The sequence below is a fragment of the Camelus ferus genome, chromosome 8, assembly GCF_009834535.1.
Source record: "Camelus ferus isolate YT-003-E chromosome 8, BCGSAC_Cfer_1.0, whole genome shotgun sequence".
Lineage (NCBI taxonomy): Eukaryota > Metazoa > Chordata > Mammalia > Artiodactyla > Camelidae > Camelus > Camelus ferus.
Genome location: NC_045703.1, coordinates 5,644,012 through 5,652,290, shown reverse-complemented (window position 1 = coordinate 5,652,290; position 8,279 = coordinate 5,644,012).

The following is an 8,279-nucleotide window of genomic DNA, read 5'->3' as shown; positions in this document are numbered from 1 at the left end:
TAATTATGGGAAAGGTCTGTATCACGGTCAGAGTTACAACAGTAACCAAACCCCACTGGTACAAAGTTCCATTTGTGTGCCATTTTATTCCCCATTTCCTCAACATACATCTAGTACAAAATGGCACCCAGAGTATGCCCTCCTCAAGACCAATTTAACATGATACATTGAAACATGTGAACAGGAAGGATTCTGGAATCTCCCTCCCCTAGAATTGTTTAAAATGGAATCTCTCTCCAAGGACAGGAGTCCCACCCCAAAGACAGAAGAGAAGTGGACTTTGATGAGCTCTCACAACACAGTGATTCTATTAATTCTCTCTAAGGGTCACTTGTAGGGGTAAATTATTTAATGATTATAAAGAGATTTTACTTTCTTCACTGAGAAATAATGCGCTACATAAATCATATATGGATTTCTGTCAAGTTGAAATGTTGCTCAAAAGTATATACCTCCAAACCAGGTAGTTTTTTCTTTAAATACTAGAGGGCTGCTGTCATGAAATTTAATTTGATCCTGAAATGCTTAACAAAGACCAAGACATGAGGGAAGCAGAGGTCAGATCCAAACACATGGGCTGGGGGGAAAGAATGATGATACAGTTCTGGCGACAGCTCTGTGCTGACACAGAAGCAGATGAGGAGAAAGATACAAACTTTGAAGGTGAAAAGGAGGCTAAATCAAAGAGGATAGTCTAAAAAAAGTGAAAAGCTTTAAAATAGCATTTTCCAGGGAAGTGGTAGGTTGAATCAACTTTTGTGATGATAGTAGGATGTTTCTTTCTACTTAAGAGCACCTTGGGGTTAAAGAAAGGGGACCACCATTCAAAGAGTTTAAACGAAGGGTAGGAAAAGCAGAAAGCCAATTGGAAACCTAACCCAGAACAGAATTAAACATCATTTAATGTTCCATTAACTTATTACAACAATAAAAGAAAACATAAGAGATAATAGCTCACTGGGAAAGTAATTTTTATGGCATCTTCTCATCATTATATGCATTTTATTATTAACTTGTAGAATCAAGATTTTTTTAAAAACTAGAAGTTGAATATAACGAAGTTATGTAACCTGGTCTTTTTTTTTCCCAAGAGGAAAAATGGAAAACTTCAATATGTGAAATAGACGTAGAGCTAACATTAAAAGAAAAAAATTTAATGATAAACATGTTTTCCAACTATGAACCGTTTAAGAAGGTGAACAATTTTTGGGGGGTGGGTAGTGGGAAGTCAGTTTCAGTTTGGAACTGGACTAAGATCGCTAATCATCTCTCATTGCTTGGCTGTGATTCTAATGTCTGAGAGTTCTCAATGGGTTCTGACGCTAAGGAAGTTAACAATGGGTACGGAAAGCATCTTGTAGTTAAAAGCGCATTTTTCTGGTGATTGAGAGTAAGAAGAAGAAAATTTCACTTACTGGATTGCTCTGTATCAGGAGCTATCCTTAAAAATAACTTAGGAATATTGTTCCTGTGTTTCAGAACTCTGTAGTCCTAGGAGCTGTGTAAGATAAAGTATCCGGAGAGTTCTTAATCATAAGAATGAGGCCACATAAGGCAGACAGATGAAATTATACTTTCCGTAGAGAAGGAAAATCTTCTCTTACTGATGAAAGAGTTGAGTAAGAAATTATACTTTGCTAAAAAGAAAAATAAAGATTCACCCAAGTCGAGTAGACAGGCTAATGGGCAGCACTTCACTGCTTTGGTGAAGGTGTGTAAGAAATAGAAAAGAAATGAAAGGCACAGAAATTGAAATATGAAAGGTGCTTTTACTAAGGCCAGATGGCACTTGTGACTTTTGCTGCAGCAAATAATACTGTAAGGTTGGTTAGAAGAAATGGACAATTTTGATACAATGGAAAATATGATTTGCACAGTCATTCTGACTACCGCCGGTCCCAGTGTCCTCTTTCCTGAGCTGTGAAGGCTTTGGCCACTGACTCCTAAGGCTGCCCTTTTGTGTCTTAGCACTGGGACCAACTTTAAGAGTTTGGCATGACAGGCAATTCTTTGGGTCCAACCTTACAAAAGAAGTGACATTTTTATTAAAATATATGAAGAAAATATCAGAAGAAAACACATTCAAATCAGAATGTTACTCAGGCTAAAGCATGAAGTAGATGCTCACAGAATCAAGAACTCTTACCTCTGAGAACTATTTCAGAGGTGAGAGAGCTTAACCCTCTTATTTTCTTCTAGATTTATAAATAAGGAAACTGAGGTGCTAAAAATATTCAAGCATCCTGGACATTAAACAATAAATAAGCAATCAAGAAGGATTTGCCCACATTTTGCTTAGCTTATGGCAGGGTCAGAAAATAAAACTTAGCTCTCTTCCTCTCAACAGGTTTTCCATCCCTACCACACGTATGCCCCTTGCCCCCAGAGCCCATGTGTCTTGGACATGAATCTATTCTTGGCGCACCATTAATTAAACCTATGATTTACGCCAAAGCAATTGTTCCCCTTACCTCAGAAGTGTGTTTTATTAAAAATTAAGGAATGTATCCTCCAGTTTAAAGCATCCATCCTCACTGTTAGTACAGCTAACTGGCAGCCAGTACTACCTGAGCAAGGAATGAGTATTGGTATTGCTTAAAAACAGTTAATAAGCAATAGGTTATTCTCCTCCTATAAATCTCAGACTTGCCATATGATAGCTCAGAACCCGTTATTTGAAGCTTCTTAAAAAAAAAGTAACTATTGTCTTCATCTTTTTCTGAAATAGATGCAGGAAAACTTGGTCTATGTAATGTGTATTTAGTCTACCCATAAGGCGATTGCAATCAGTTCTCACAAGGCTCAGCAGAGGAGCCGGCTCCAGATAACTGATGGGGCAGATCCACAGCCGACTTCGCAACTAAAGCTCTTCTTATGCGAATTAGTATAGAAGATTTATTTTGGGGTATACCTCTGGGGTTTTCCCCTTACCTCAAAAGAGAGCCAATTGACTAAGAAACGGGAGAATTTTTTTATTATCAATGACTTGTTGATATTATCATCCCAATCTTGGCCATCTATAAGCCATTAAAATTAACTTGTTAGAAATTATTTGTGCTTCTTGACATCATACTAAAAACTATGAGGTAAACATCAGGAGAGTCTGATATTTTTGTTACTTTTCAATTAACTCTAATATCCACATAGATCATTTTTAAATTAAAGACTACTTAATTATTTCACATGAATAGCATTCTACTTTTCTCCTTGACAAAAAACCTTATTATTGTCTCCCTCTGCATTGTGCACTTTCTCTATTATCCTTTATTTTATGGATTTCTCCCCCCAGCTTCAACTATATTTTTATATTTTTGTGTTGTATTTTTATTAAATATTATAGAAAATCAGTTTGTGTCCTATGAAGTTTAATCTAAATTAACCATGAAATTCACATTGATTTTTCTCTTTAAATTTATAAGATGGCAGACAAAACTATTCCTACATATAACTATGGGTACATATATATAATTAAAACTTGCAGTAAACTCAGTCACTTTAAAGAAACTTCTGGTAGTCATAATTGCTTGTATCTAATATGTTGGCTCATTTTCCTCTAATTAGAAACACTGGGAAAATCCTTAGAGGGGAATTACTATGGATGGCAAGAAGTGATTTTGCTTTGGTTATCCAGGTTTTGTCTTCTCAATTAATTATAACCATGCTGGGGAAAGTATGACTCCTGAAGCAATTAATACACCCTTTGGACAAGGAGAGTAAAAAAATCAGCAAAATTATGGGGACTGAGTGACCTAACACAGAGAGGAACTACTTATTAGTCATTGTTCTGAAAAAAGAATGCAATAAGGTGAGAGGAAATAGTTCTGATTTATAGACAGTTACAGAACGAAGTGTTACATACCACCAAAAGGTGTTTTAAATAGTATATCAGAAAAATTTTTTTTTAATAACAGAAGGCTGTTGAGGAAGAGAAAATAAGGGGCTTACAGTTTCTGTCTGTACCCAAAGAAAAACATAACTCTTGCATTTTAGGCCATTTTAATTGCAGATAAAGGTCAAAAGGTCAAGTGTTCTAGGTCCTAATCTCGACCCCATGACTTAATAGCTGTGTAACTTTGAGAAAGTTATTGAACCATCTTTCCTCAGTTTCTTCATCTGTAAGATGAGGATAACATTACTGCCTGCCTTTAAGGGTGGTTGTGAGGATTAAGTGAGATAATCTATGGTAAGCATTTGTAATAGTGCCTGGCTGATAAGTGCCAAAGGAAAGCATTCACTACATTGAGTGTGATTATACTTTCTGGGAAATTCCAATATGATTCAACTCGTGTCTTGCTCCCTCCTCCCCATCACCCACTCTGTTTCATTCACCAAGGTCTTCTCTCTGCCCTCAGATGGACTTTACTCTTCTGTCTCCTAGAGCTGCCATGACAAAGTGCCACAAACTGGGGGGCTTAACACAACAGAAATGTGTTGTCTCAGAGTTCTGGGGACGAGAAGTATGAAATAAGGTATCAGCAGGGTTGGTTCCTTCTGAGGACCTGAGGGAGAATCTGCCCCAGGCCTCCCTCCCAGCTTCTGATACTTGCTGTAATACCCAGCATCTTTGGATTGTTGGTACAGTACTCCAGTCTCTGCCTCCGTCATGACATGGCATTCTCCCATTTGTGTTTGTGTCCAAATTTCCATCTTCCTACATGGACACTAGTAACTGGATTATGACCCACCCTAATCCAGTAGAACCTTATTTTAGCTTGATTACATTTGCAAAGATCCTATTTCGAAATAAGTTGACATGCACAGGTACCAATGGTTAGGACTCAAATGTATCTTTGGGGAGGGCAACTCAACACACAACACTAGGTTTTTGCTCAAATTCCCATGCTTGAAATTCTCTCCTCTCTTCTGCATTTTGTATTATCCTGTTCTTCCCATCCTTCATAGCTGACTTAGTTTTTAAAGCATCCCGACTGCAGTTCCAGTTATCTCTCTGTTGCCATGCAGTTGAGCACTTAATGTTTCTGGTGTCTGGGTTCTGTCTGCCAAGCTCCACTCTGAGCTATTAAACAGCAAGTGAATTGTAGGGCACTCCCCATTCCCCTGGGTACCAGCACTCCTCTGGGCAGAGAGAGGACTTTGTATAAAGATTATCGATGGGTTTATTACTTTGGTAATAAATGTACCTACGTGAGTTGTTCACCTCTCTTTATAAAATAATTTGGGGGATGAAGGAACAACATATTCAAGTTGCATCTTATTTATGATGTGTATTAGACCAGGGAAATTAGCTTGAGAGCACTTTCATAACCCATTTTAATAAAATGCATATAGTCTTTGGTCCTTGTTCCAAAGCAACTTGAAATCTAGTTGGGAAAAATAGATCAAACAATTAGAGGGAAAGAAAGCTTTACATCTTCTGGCATTATATACTGATAAACTAAATTTATGAATTCTGACACTGAAATTAACTAGAAAGTAAAGCAACATATGATAAGGAGCTAATTATGAGAGACAAACTACAAGGACAAAATAGAAAAGAAATCAAAGTTTTAAACATAAAATTGCTTTTAGACACCTTGCAGATGGGGGACGTGTCATTTCCTTTTGTTTCGGTTAATACACACAAAACATGTTTGACTTGGCAACTAGAATAATGCCTTACCGTTTAAGGTGTTTGTAGTCTGGGTCTAATCCATTCACAGAATAAAGAGCAGAAAGCTCTTTGCTTACATAAATGTCACGTAACATCACAGACCCTGCGAAAAACTTGAACGCAAAGTAGTTCCACTTCTCTCCAGCTACAGCAGAGCCTGAAATCTTCGGACCAGAAGAAACTTCCCAACTGTTACCTCTCAGGGTTGTTATGATAAAGAATTTCAGCTCGTGTATTACAGCTGAAAGATGTCTGTCAAACGTTCATACTCATTGCTCCTAGTTCTGCTGGACCACACAAGACCAAATTTAATCCCTCTCCCATGGGACAGCCCGTCAAAGAGCTGAAAGCGGTGATCAGCCTCACAGCGTTTTCCCTCTTTCTCTAACTTATGCTGTGTGGATGTTATCAGGACTCTGCCTCCAGATCACACTCACCTGTGTGTGCCCCACCCTGTCTATTACCCCAGTAAAGGGTGATGCCCGGAGCTGAATAAAACTTCCAGGTGTCCACTGGTGGCCATAACATACTTATAGTAATAAGACCCCAGAAACATCTCTTGTCTCTTTGCTGACCGCCTCCCCTCCCGAACCCCAGTGTAAGCCCAGGTCCTCACTGGAGAGAAATTACTCTGACGGCTTCTTTACTGAACCACTTACCACTGTGATCCTCATGCTTTTCTACTTCCTTCAAAATAAAATTGTGATATAGGATAGTAGCATTTCCATAATTTGAAGATTTCTGGGGGCCCTCTATTTCCAGCATGAACACTAATGAAATTCAATTCCCTAGGAAGATGTGAGAGTCACAACCAGTATCAATGTGGCATCGTTTCCTATTGTCTTCCTCCCTACTTGTTAAGGGGCATATAGTGTACCCCCTAAATTCATATGCTGAAGTCCTGACCTCAGACTGTGACCTTTTTTGGAAATAAGGTTGCAGTACCTGTAATTAGTTAAGATGAGGCCATTAATGCTGGGCCCTAATCCAGCATGACTGGCGTTCTTACAAACGGGGGAAATACAGACACAGGGATGTACAGGGAGAATGCCATGGGGAGACGAAGGTGGTCACCTAAAAGCCAATGGGAGAGACCTGTAACAGATCCCTCCCTCACAGCTCTCGAAAGGAACCAGCCCACTGATGCCTTGATTTCAGACTTCTAGCCTCAAGAACTGTGCGACAATAAACTTCTTTGGTTCCAGCCATCTAGTTTATGGTACTCTGTTACAGCAGCCCCGGCAGACGAATGCATCACTTCTTACCCACCTGCCTCAAAAAGAGGCCTAAGTTCCAATGAACGAAGATGTGAAGAAACATTCACCCATTAGCTTTCAAGATCTAAGAGACAGTCCCCCAAATTAGTTTAAAACAACCTCATGATTCTGCCGACTGGCAAACTGAGGGGGCGTCCCACTTATGTATCAAAGGTCAGTTGGTGGTCATCTGGGGCTGGCTGGTCTGTAACGGCTTCAGCTGGGACACTCGAGAATGATGAGGCCTCTCTCCACGTGGTCTTATCCTCCAGCAGGCTGGCCCCAGGAGTTGCAAGAAGCAAAAGAGTGAATCCCGATAAGAAGGAACATCTCAGGTCTCTTCCTGCATCCCATTTGCTCTGATCCCATTAGTCAAAGCGGTGGGGAATTACACCAACTCTTTCTGGGAGGAACGTGCAGTATCGTTGTAAGGGTGTGGATCCAGTGGAGGTGAGAATGTGCAACCATTTTTGCAACTACCACCTTCACCCACTCATTACCAATTCTTATTGTGACCCCCACCAAAGGCATGAGGCACCACAAGGACAGTAAAGCCACACACACATTTTTTTTAAAGACACACTCCCTGCCTTGATATCCTAAATGATCTGAGGTGATATTTAACAGGAGGAAACTGTTAAATATTTAAGGTGAAGGTGGAAATTCAAAGTCTCCCACAACAAGTAAATATAATCAATGTGCAGAATGTAAAAGGCAGAGCCTGGAGAGAAGGTGCAACTTCTAGCTGAGTAGTTGTTGTACAGAGGTCATTTTGCCCCCAAAAGATATTTGGCAGCATCTGGGGATGCTTTTTGTCACAACTAGGGGACAGGGTGCTTCTACTGGCATCTAGTGGGTACAGGCTAGGATGTTGCTAAATGTCCTACAATGCACAGGACAGCCCCTGAGCAGAGAATTCTCCAGCCCCAAGTGTCAGAAGTTCTATGGTTACAAAGCTCCGTTTTAGCCTGAAGCTTCTCAACACTGCCAGCAAACCTGGGGATGACAGCTTCTACTCTCATTACTGCCCCGCCCCCTTTCAGTAGTCTCTTTTACTTAAAACTACCAGGAGAAATAGAAGCATTTCTTCAGTCCCTGTAAGCAGGCAGCCCCTCTATGTCCTGAGGTCCCTCTAAAGCACTAGGGACATGGACAAGGATGACTCTGTCCTACCTTGCCGGAGCCCAGAGTCCAGGAGGAACAAGGCACCTGTCTGAACCTCTGGTTTAGATCACAGCTGCTGGGTGATGTGTGTGCCTCGGGAGACCTTCTCTTACTTGTCTCTGGATCTTCAGGGTCTATAAGTGTTGTTAAATAAAGAACAGGAGGGGCAAATCATAAGGAGTTCCTTCCTGTAGTCCCCGCGTTGTCCTATCAGTGAGGGACATTATGTTTGAACCCTCAAGGATGCA